The sequence below is a fragment of the Oncorhynchus clarkii genome, chromosome 25, assembly GCF_045791955.1.
Source record: "Oncorhynchus clarkii lewisi isolate Uvic-CL-2024 chromosome 25, UVic_Ocla_1.0, whole genome shotgun sequence".
Classification (NCBI taxonomy): Eukaryota; Metazoa; Chordata; class Actinopteri; order Salmoniformes; family Salmonidae; genus Oncorhynchus; species Oncorhynchus clarkii.
The window spans coordinates 17112811-17123892 of record NC_092171.1 but is presented as its reverse complement, the minus strand read 5'-3'; the positions used below and the strand labels follow the sequence as shown (position 1 = coordinate 17123892).

Below are 11082 nucleotides of genomic sequence, written 5' to 3'. Positions count from 1 at the left end.
TCTTTAATCAGAACAACAGTTTTCAGCTGTGCTAACATAATTGCAAAAGGGTTATCTAATGATCAATTAGCCTTTTAAAACGATAAACTTGGATTAGCTATTGGAACACAGCCATTGGAACACAGGAGTGATAGTTGCTGATAATGGGCCTCTGTATGCCTGTGTATATATTCCATCAAAAGTCAGCTGTTTCCAGCTACAATAGTCATTTACAACATTAACAATGTCTACACTGTATTTCTGATCAATTTTATGTTATTTTAATGGACAAATAAAAGTGATTTTCTTTCAAAACAAAGACATTTCTAAGTGACTCCAAACCTTTGAACGGTAGTGTATATGGTATGAATTTAACTTAATTTTCTTAAGTGTGTGTTTATGCCTGGATGCTGTTTTAGTGTTTGCCTCAACCATCCCTTCCACTGTGTTGCAACCAACTTTTTAAACTACAGAATGTGTGTGTTGCTACAGAAAATGTATGCGTGACAGCATTTGCATTGGTTTGCAAAGATAAAGCACACAGGCTTGGCATGTGATTGCTGAAGAACGTCCACCAGCTGAGAACACCTTGCACATTGTCTTTGTATTCTTACCAGTGATACAATATATTTAATGTATTTGTATTTCTATGTAGGACATTTATGACATTTTGTAAAAATCAATAAATAATGCATATTAACTCTTGATCTTGATCAACTAATCACTGCTATTTATCAACTAATCACTGCTATTTATCAACTAATCACTGCTATTTATCAACTAATCACTGCTATTTATCAACAAACCACCGCTATTTTGTTCCAATTGAGTTTGATGTGTAATATCCCCTTTCACACAAGAGCATCTTTCTCTGTCTCTCTCTCTCTCTCTCTCTCTCTCTCTCTACTCTACTTCAAAGATAATATAAAATGCAGAAATGAGAATTCTGTCACATTTGGAAATATTTGTATAAATGTATTACAATTCATATAGCATAGCCTGTGCATATTAACAACATTATTCATTATAAATAAGTTTACATTATAATTAGAATATACACTACATATTTCAATAATAGTGTAATATATTATTATTTTGTCAGATAAAAGCAACATTGCCATTATTACGATTTGTGCAAATAGCACATGATTTGAATCTACAGACAAGGCATTGGAATATATTCCTTAGTTACCATACTGTTTGAACATGTGGAATCTAAAGTGCTTTATCAAATGGACCGCCTCTAATTTTCCAAATTGAACAGTCAGTTTTCCTTTTACTCGAGGGAGACACTGCTCTCAAATTCACACTTCAACCCGCTGATGCTGTCCCACTTGGCTGACTGTAAACCTTCTGGTGTTTTGAGAAAAGGGAAAGTTTTATCCCAGGACATCCTCCCTTTGCCCTGTGAGGAACCGGAGGAACAGTTATTTACCAGTCTCATGAACTTAGGGGTGGTGAATCGGTGCAGTAATCTGGTCCCCAGCCCGGTGAACCCTGGGGGACTGACAGGAATCTCCGACTCCATCTCTGCTCTGTGGAAGTGGAGCTGGTTTAGTCGCCCTTTCGGTGGTAGGCTGCCATGCTTCTGACTCCCTCTCCTACTTGATTGTGCAACGTCATTATTTTCATCTTTTGGCGCCCTAGTGGAATCCTCGGGCGCTCTCGGAGATTGACTTTGCCGTGGAGACAGTTTTGTCAGCATTGTTAGTCACTTCACAGGTGCTCTCTTGACATGGGCTATTAGGGATGTTTTGTCCTGCAGCAAGGCTATCTTTAATTTCCTTGCTGATAGGCTCTTGTCAAGCACGTTACCCTGATAAAACTGCTTTTTGTTGCTCAGGAGGTGGAGGTGAAATTACTTTGCTTTGCCCCAGAGGGTTTAGAGAGCTTGTTGGGCTGTCACCATTCGGCCCCTGCCCCCTTCCCGATGCCGACCTCTCCTCATCTGGCACCACCTTCTTTCTCCCAGAGTTCAGGGTCTGGACATACTTTCCGTGCCCAAAGAAGTTGGCCACCTGGATGGAAGAGTGCCCAGACTGGTTGGTGCAGGCCAGCCTCAGGCCTATTCCTTTGAAAGCCCTTAAAACTTCTTAAGGTTAGGGGGCAATATTTTCACGTCCGGATGAAAAGTGTGCCCAAAGTAAACTGCCTGCTACTCAGGCCCAGAAGCTAGGATATGCATATTATTAGTAGATTTGGATAGAAAACTAAAACTGTTTGAATGATGTCTGTGAGTATAACAGAACTTATTTGGCAGGCGAAACCCCAAGGACAAACCATCTAGGATTTTTGTTTTGAGGTCACTCTCTTTTCAATGGTTTTCTAAGGAGATCAAGATTTCTAAGGCCCTTGCTTGCTGTTCCTGTCACTTCCACTGGATGTCAACAGTCTTTAGAAATTGGTTGATGTTTTTCCTTTGAGAAATTAAGAAGTAAGGCAGTTCAGAACGAGGGTCGAGTGAAGTGTACTGTTTGTTAGAGGCGCATGACCTGAAAGCTCGCTCCACTTTGTTTTTATCCGCTATTGAACGCAGTTTATCCCGTCTTAATTGCCTAAAGTTGTATTAGGAAAGTTGTTTGAAATGTCTGGATCAAGTTTACAGGTAACTTATTAGATACTTTGTAGTCATATTGCGCAAGTTGGAACCGGTGTATTTTCAGAATCAAACGCGCCAAATAAATTGACATTTTGGGGATATAACGACAGAATTAATCAAACAAAAGGACTATTTGTGATGTTTAATGGACATATTGGAGTGCCAACAGAAGAAGATCTTCAAAGGTAAGGCATGAATTATATGTTATTTCTGACTTTTGTGTTGTGCCTGGCGGGTTGAATTATGATTTTCATGTGTATGTTTGATGGGGTGCTGTCCTCAGATAATAGCATGGTTTGCTTTCGCCGTAAAGTCTTTTTGAAATCTGACACTATGGCTAGATTAACAAGAAGTTCATCTTTAAATCGGTGTATAACACTTGTATGTTTTATGAATTATTATTATGAGTATTTCTGTTTTTGAATTTGGCGCGCTGCTATTTCACTAGGTGTTGTCAAAAGATTGGCGCTCGAAGGAATCACTAAGAAGTTAACAGGAAATCCAGCTCCTGGCTGTGGCCGGTGCACATCAGGGCAGTGTTCTCCCAGGTGTCAGACACATCAGGGTCGGTGCTGAACTGCACCAGAATTTTGATAATGTCCAGTAGGCCAAACTCACAGGGCAATCTTAACAAGGGCCACAGGGACCAGTGGAAGCAAAATAACCTCATAAGATATAAAGTGCCTCACCATATTCTACCGTAGGTATTAAATACTTTTCTGCATATGCTTTAGTTTTTCGATGTCAAACCCACCACTGATGTGCCTGCCCAAAGAGCTCTATGTTCATGTAATCCGACTATAGCACCATCTGGAGTTTGATAAACGGCATTGGCACTTGGATTGGAACCGGTGCTATAACCTTAGGAAATCACTGACATGGGCTTGGACCATAGAATGCGAGGCATGTTCCCACCAGCTCAGACAAGCTTTCATATCAGCACCTATTCTAGTTTATGCTGACTTACAGAAGCTTGTTGTATTAGTGATTGATGCCAGCCAGGGGTGGAGGCGCAGATCTATCACCTTTGTTATCAGAGCGCTCAAACCCACTGAGAGGAACATGGAGAATTATATCTCCATGAAGCTTGAGTTCCTGGCCCTTAAGTGGGCTGTTACAGAAAAGTTCAAAGAGTACTTCCTATGGACCCCCTTTAAAGTATTTACAGATAACAAGCAGTTGTGTAAGCGGTGCGTAACTGGCCGCACGGAAGTCAGGCGCAGGAGAGCAGAAATGGGCAAAAGCCCGAGCACTTTAATGATGCAAAAACAAACTGCACCCAGAACAACAAAATACGGGTTGAAACAACCCGTCGCCAACCAGTCAGAAATGCACAAAACACTACAACAAGCAATTCCACACACAGACATGGGGGGAACAGAGGGTTATATACACGTCAAATAATGAGGGAATGTCAACCAGGTGTGTGGGAAAACAAGACAAAACAAATAGAAAATTAAAGGTGGATCGGCGATGGCTAGAAGATCGGTGACGTCGACCGCCGAACGCCACCCGAACAAGGTGAGGAACCAACTTCGGCGGAAGTCGTGACAAGTTGTGTCATCTGAACAAGGCAATCAAGCAACGGTGGGCCTCCCAGTTGGCCTCTTTTGACCTCATTCTTATGTATTGCCCTTGATCTAGGAATGGAAATGCTGATGCACTGTCCCGCCAGTATGTGAAGCCAGGCGAACTAGAGGAGGTGGTGACAAGTGGAGAGGATGAGCCAGTAAGAAAGTTGTCAAGTGTTCAATGTGAGATTTCTGCTCTTCCTGGTTGTTCGCAGGCAGACTTGACTGTTTTGCAGAAGCGAGATACAGTCATTGGACCATTCCTGACATACTGGAAGGATGCCAGATCTCCAGGCCCAATGGAGAGAGAGAAATTGGGTGGACGTACAAAGGAGCTTGTTCGTCAGAGGTAGCAACTGTGTTGTTCCCGACAAAACTATGCCTCTGATGGAGGCAAGAAGAAGTACCATCTCGTACTGCCACAGTGTCACCATAAGTATAAAGGTATCAGTCTTCACAACAATCATGGGCACCAAGTGGTGGAGCGCACTGTTACTGACCAAGCTTGTCTGGAGACTTTGAGAAAATGGTGCAGAACGTGTTGGAGGTGCATTCTACCTAAAGCAATTCAGCCAAAGGTCAATCTCTTTATTTGAAGCCTACAGGCCTCCTGCCCCCATGAAGTCCTAGCTATAGATTTCACTGTACTAGAGCCAGCTAGCAATGGAATCCAGAATGTTCTCCTGTTACTAATGTGTTTTTCAAGTGCATGCAGGAAATCCCTTCCAAGGATCTGCGGGCAGGTACGGTTGCTGAGGTTCTGGTGAAGCATTGGCTATATCTGTTCGGCCCACCGTGTCGGATCAATTCGGAACAAGTGCAACATTTTTAGAGCAACTTGATCCAGCAACTGTGCAAACTCCACAACCCAATACCAGCCCCCAGGGTAACGGTCAGTGTGAGCGCTTCAACTGGATCCTTCATGACCTTGCCCTCTGACCAAAAGAGGCGCTGACGTCACCACCTCCATCAGGTAACCAATGCATACGGTTGATCAGTCCACTTGTCTGCCTGTTGACTTTTTGCTTGGTATGGACAGAGAGGATTCTGGAGAGGGCAATGTGGAGGATTGGGTGTAGGAGCACCAGGAGTCCTCGGGAGAAGCACATGACCATGTGCAGCAGTGGCTGAATGCAAGGAAGCAGCTCAGAGATCAGAGGTATCGAAGTCAAGTGAGCGACCCACAACTAAGGGAAGGAGAACTGGTCTACACCAGAAATCATTCGGTCAGAGGTCACAACAAGATCCAGGACGCCTATGGCCTGACACTCTATTGGGTAGTGCGATGGCCAGAGGACCATGAGCTGTTTATTCCATCGCTCCAGCTGATCAAGATGGGTTGGTCGGGCAAGGGCACCTAACAGAGCTTCAAAGTGTTCTGGCTGGTTCCCTGCAGGAAGAATGGAGTCTGGAGGACCGTGCACCATTGGATAAAGTGAGCAAAGATGACACTGGTAATTCTGATTATCTTTAATTAATTAAGATTAATATTATAAATATTCTTCAGGCTAGAGTCTATTTTTCTAAATTTCCGCCTGACTGACGTGCCCAAATAAACTGCCTGTTGCTCAGGCCCTGAAGCCAGGATATGCATATGATTGGTACCATTGGAAAGAAAACACTATGTAGTTTGTAGAAATGTTAAAATAATGTAGGAGAATATAACACAATAGATATCGTAGGAGAAAATCCAAAGATAAAACAACCAGAATTGTTTTATTTTGAGAGACCATCAAGTTTAAGGGCATACTGAAAATTAGCTCCCTGGATGCAATTCCTATGGCTTCCACAGGGTGTCAGCAGCCTATGTTCAAGGTTCCAGGCTTGTAACTTCCAAAACGAATAAGAAATATCAGTTTTAGTACAGGGACACAGTCTTGGAAATTCGTGTTTGCGCACGCCATGAATACAGGACGCACCTGCTAAAATCGGTTTCCTATTGAAAATACTTCTTTCCCTAAGAAATATTATAGTTTGATTACATTTTAGGGTATCTGAGGAGTAGATAGAAATGTATTTTGACTTGTTGAAACAAAGTTTAGGGGTAGATTTTCGGATTCCTTTCTCTGCATGTTGAACGAGTAGATTACTCAAATCGATGGCACCAACTAAACAGACTTTTGGGGATATAAAGAAGGATTTTATCTAACAAAACGACACTACATGTTATAGCTGGGACCCTTTGGATTACAAATCAGAGGAAGATTTTCAAAAAGTAAGTGAACATTTAATCGCTATTTGTGAATTTATGAAACCATCCTCAATCAATCGCATGGCATGTTTTCGCTGTAATAGCTACTGTAAACCGGACAGTGCAGTTAGATTTACAATAATTTAAGCTTCAACCGATATTAAACACTTATATGTATCTAAATGTTTAATGTCCATCATTTTTATGATTATTTACTTGAATTGCGAGCCCTCCAGTTTCACCGGAAGTTGTTCTGCTAGCGGGACACTTAGGCTTATTAAAGACGTTCATCACGAGTCTGCAGGACTCAAAATCGACAAGTCTTGTGTAGGCTACATGTACATCTAGGCTAGCCGCTATATATTCATCTACATCGTAATGCGTTTTGAATCGAGCATAAGGACCAGCAGTTAACAGTTTTCTCCTCAACAAAAAAAAGCTTGCTGTGGAGGGGGCTGGAACCCACTGTTACAATCTATGGTTAAGGTACACTATCAATTGCGAGTCAACATCTGCTTTATGCGCTGTGTGCCACAGAGAAGCGATGACGACAATGATAGCCTTCATGACTGCAATGATAGCCTTCATTGTTGATAAACTTACATGTTCTAAGGACCTCATTTATATTTTTCCAATTAAAGCATAACTGTGGGAAGTATGGGGTGCTCAGAGTTGGGTAGGTTACCTTCTAATTGTAATCTGTTACAGTTACCTGTCCAAAACTGTAATCAGTAACGTAACTTTTTGATTACCACAAACTCAGTCACGTAATCTGAGTACATTCCGTTACTTTTAGGATAAATCATTGTTAGAGTTGACATAGCTGGCCATATATGGATGTTACATTGTACTTTATGGGTTGGTTATGTAGGCTTCTTCTAACCCATCACTTTTTACTACATACGATTAAATTATATCTTTACATTAAAAACCAAAGTCTATCAGAATTCCAGTCACTCCAATAAATGTTATGCACCTTGATCTTTAAGAATAGGACTAAGATTTATTAGCCAGCCCTACTCTGTTGTTAATGATTTGTTGTCATGGAGGACTGATTGGGCTCATTGATTTGAGTTGAAAAATAAATGCTGCGCTCATGGAATGGCATGCTTTGAGCACTACTGAAAAGTACTATTTACATGTGAAAAATGATGACACTTTGATATCTTGATAATATGCAGCTGTTTAAAGGGCAAATCCACAGATGAAACAATAACAAAATGGACAGGCTTATATTTTGGGTTCTCATGGAGTGTGACAACTGAACTAAGCTCATGAGTCATTTATAAGTTATATTCTTCAAGAATCAATGGATATACACTACCGTTCAAAAGTTTGGGGCCACTTAGAAATGTTCATGTTTTTGAAAGAAAATCACATTTTTGGTCCATTACAATAACATAAGAAAAACAGTGTAGACATTATATTGTTGTAAATAACTATTGTAGCTGGAAACGGCAGATTTTTTATGGAATATCTAGGCGTACAGAGGCCCATTATCAGCAACCATCACTCCTGTGTTCCAATAGCACGTTGTGTTAGCCAATCTAAGTTGATCATTTTAAAAGGCTAATTGATCATTAGAAAACCCTTTTGCAATTATGTTAGCACATCTGAAAACTGTTATGATTAAAGAAGCAACAAAACTGGCCTTCTTTTGACTAGTTGAGTTTCTGGAGCATCAGCATTTGTGAATTCGATTACAGGCTCAAAATGGCCAGAAACAAATAACGTTCTTCTGAAACTCGTCAGTCTATTCTTGTTCTGAGAAATTAAGGAATACCATGCGAGAAATTGCCAAGAAACTAAAGATCTCGTACAACGCTGTGTACTACTCTCTTCACAGAACAACGCAAACGGGCTCTAACCAGAATAGAAAGAGGAGTGGGAGGCCCCGGTGCACAACTGAGCAAGAGGAAAAGTCCTCAACTGGCAGCTTCATTAAATAGTACCTGCAAAACACCAGTCTCAACGTCAACAGTGAAGAGGAAACTCGGCAGAGTTGCATAGAAAAAGACATATCTCAGACTGGCTAATAAAAATAAAAGATTAAGATGGGCAAAAGAACACAGACACTGGACAGAGACGCCTCTTCACTTCTTGAATTCAACCATTATTGGGTTCAAATACACATTTAGATTTGTGAACAGCCATCGACAACAACCACAATCCGTAAGGCGCAAGTAGCTAAATGAGAGAGCAGCAGTGTGATTCACATCAATGCGCAGATATCCATAATAAATTATATCCGTATCGCCGTAGACAACACCACTGCTGTCATCCTTACCTCCTAGCATTTATTCAAATTGGATAATCTTTGTATGCCGACAGCAGTCACACCATTTGAAGACATAGCTTGGTCTGTAGCCTACAAAAGCCTATTACTGCTCTTTTCCCACGGTTCATCAAACACATGTGGTGTGTCATCATAGTGGTCTCTGACTTGTGGTCAGACTCGCTCAGGTGGAACAAATTTAAACATGTGCCTTTTTTCAATGTCATTTGAATGTCATTGAGAAAACAAAGAAATGTCAAAGATTTTTTTCCGCCAACATATTTTCTGAATTTAAAAGTAATCCTCGATGTAATCATCTAGTTTTTCAAAAGTATCTGTAATCTGATTACAATATTTTTGCTGTTAACGTAACAGATTACAGTTACCAGTTTTTGGTAATCCCTTACATGTAAGGGATTACATGTAATCTGTTACTCAACAACCCTGGGGGTGCTGAGGGTGCTGCAGCACCCCCATCAAAGTCTGGCTGTCACGTTCTGACCTTTATTTCCTTTATTTTTGTATTTAGTTAGTATGGTCAGGGCGTGAGTTGGGTGGGCAGTCTATGTTTGATTTTCTATGATTTGGGGATTTCTATGTTTCGGCCTAGTATGGTTCTCAATCAGAGGCAGGTGTCATTAGTTGTCTCTGATTGAGAATCATACTTAGGTAGCCTGGGTTGCACTGTTTGTTTGTCTATGTTGATGGCTTGTTTCAGCGCAGCTCGCATTAGCTTCACGGTTGTTATTTTGTTTACTGGTTTTGTATAGTTTTCAGTGTTCAGTACTTTCTTGATTAAAGATTTACCATGGACACTTACCACGCCGCATTTTGGTCTTCCGATCCATCTCGCCTATCCTCTTCAGATGAAGAGGAGGACGACCGTGACACTGGCATTCTCTAGAATTAAGGTTCTTTCAAGACAACTGGGAACTCTGGAAAAAAACAAGGTTGAATCATGACGTCAGTGATCTTCAGGTCGGAGCTCTGGAAAGAGGCCCGAGTTCCCGACTTGGAATTCTGAGTTGGTTGACGGTTCAAAAGGTATTCACACAGTCTGAGATAATTTTTCCCGATTTCCCAGTTGTCTTGAACTGACTGAAGTCTGAGAGTACCCAGTTGTTTTGAATGAAGATGAAGTCATGCTGGATTGACAGCATGACCAATGTATTCAACCTTTTCTGGCCCATGGTGTTGCGTGTGAATGTTTACCCAGACTTAGACCACACCCTCTCCATTGAATTGAAGGCAGGGGAAGCAAAATAGTGATGGCTTGGCAACCCTTGCAGTTAGCCACTGATTCCTTCCAAAACACTCATTGGTGAATTTGCGATTTCCACTTGTTGTCTAATGTTTATGTCCAATGGCCAATGAGCACCAATATGTTTTATATATAATTTATCTTCATATGACAAGGATTGAAAAGGATTTGCCAGTAGATTGTCGACTTGATTCATGGTGATGACTGCTTGTCTAGCTTGCTAGCTAAGATTTTGAAAGTATGAGGTTGACATGATCAGTCCAATCAAAACTACGGTAGATATGTGATTTGATGTCATTTAATCTGTGGCCAAGGACCTTGAGCCTTCTTGGATGGGCACTTCTAATGTAAATCTAGGGCAGCACCCAAGTGGGTTTGAACTTTCTAGCTCTCCCTGTAGATTTTGCTGTGATGTAGTGTCCCCATGAGTGACAGAACACTGAGCCAATCATGGTGCAACTAGAGAAGCTTGCCAACCCCTGCGCTCTATGTTTTCTGCTGGCTGCCCCTCCATCACAGAAAGCACTGTGCTAAGCTGAAACACCTGCATTTTGAAGCTGCCTTACTCAGAAAGGCAAAATAGAGATGGTCTGTATGCTGCTTTATTAACCCAATAAATTATTTTTTTTACATTGTTTGCACACTGATATGTGACACGAGTGTATCTCAGTGCAAGAGGCGTCACTCCAGTCCCTGGTTCAAATCCAGGCTGCATCACATCTGGCTGAGATTTGGAGTCCCATAGGACCAAATTCAGTTTTGAGATCTACCAGTGTCATTGGCGTAGGGTTAGCTGGACATTTCTGACTGTTCTGTTCAAGGCAACTGGGAACTTGCAACTCATAATTCCAAGTCGGAAATTCAGGCATCTTACTCGAGCTTAGACTTTCTAACCTAAAGATCACTGATGTCACTATTTGACTCTATTTTTTTATGAGTTCTACGTTGTCTAGAACGCACCATTGGAACTGTGACAACGGGCAGCCTATCCCCGCTAGGCTTGATGGGATATGTAGTGATTTTGGCAACACAGACAGGTAACACATTTTTGTACCCTTAACAATTTTTAAACTGACTATTGCATTTGTTGATTTAAATCGGACTTCATTCATATAATGAGGAATCCAGGAATGTCACACGTTATTGACACATGAAAACTAGAGAAAATAGCAACTCTACAAAACGCAATGACTACCTTGAGGGCTC

At 41.3% G+C, this 11082-nt stretch overlaps 1 pseudogene; it reads right to left on the bottom strand.

Moving 5' to 3' along the window:
• Nucleotides 1–1255: 1255 nt before the first annotated feature.
• LOC139383572 (uncharacterized) lies at nt 1256–9463 on the bottom strand (annotated as a pseudogene).
• Between the last annotated feature and the right edge of the window lie 1619 nt (nt 9464–11082).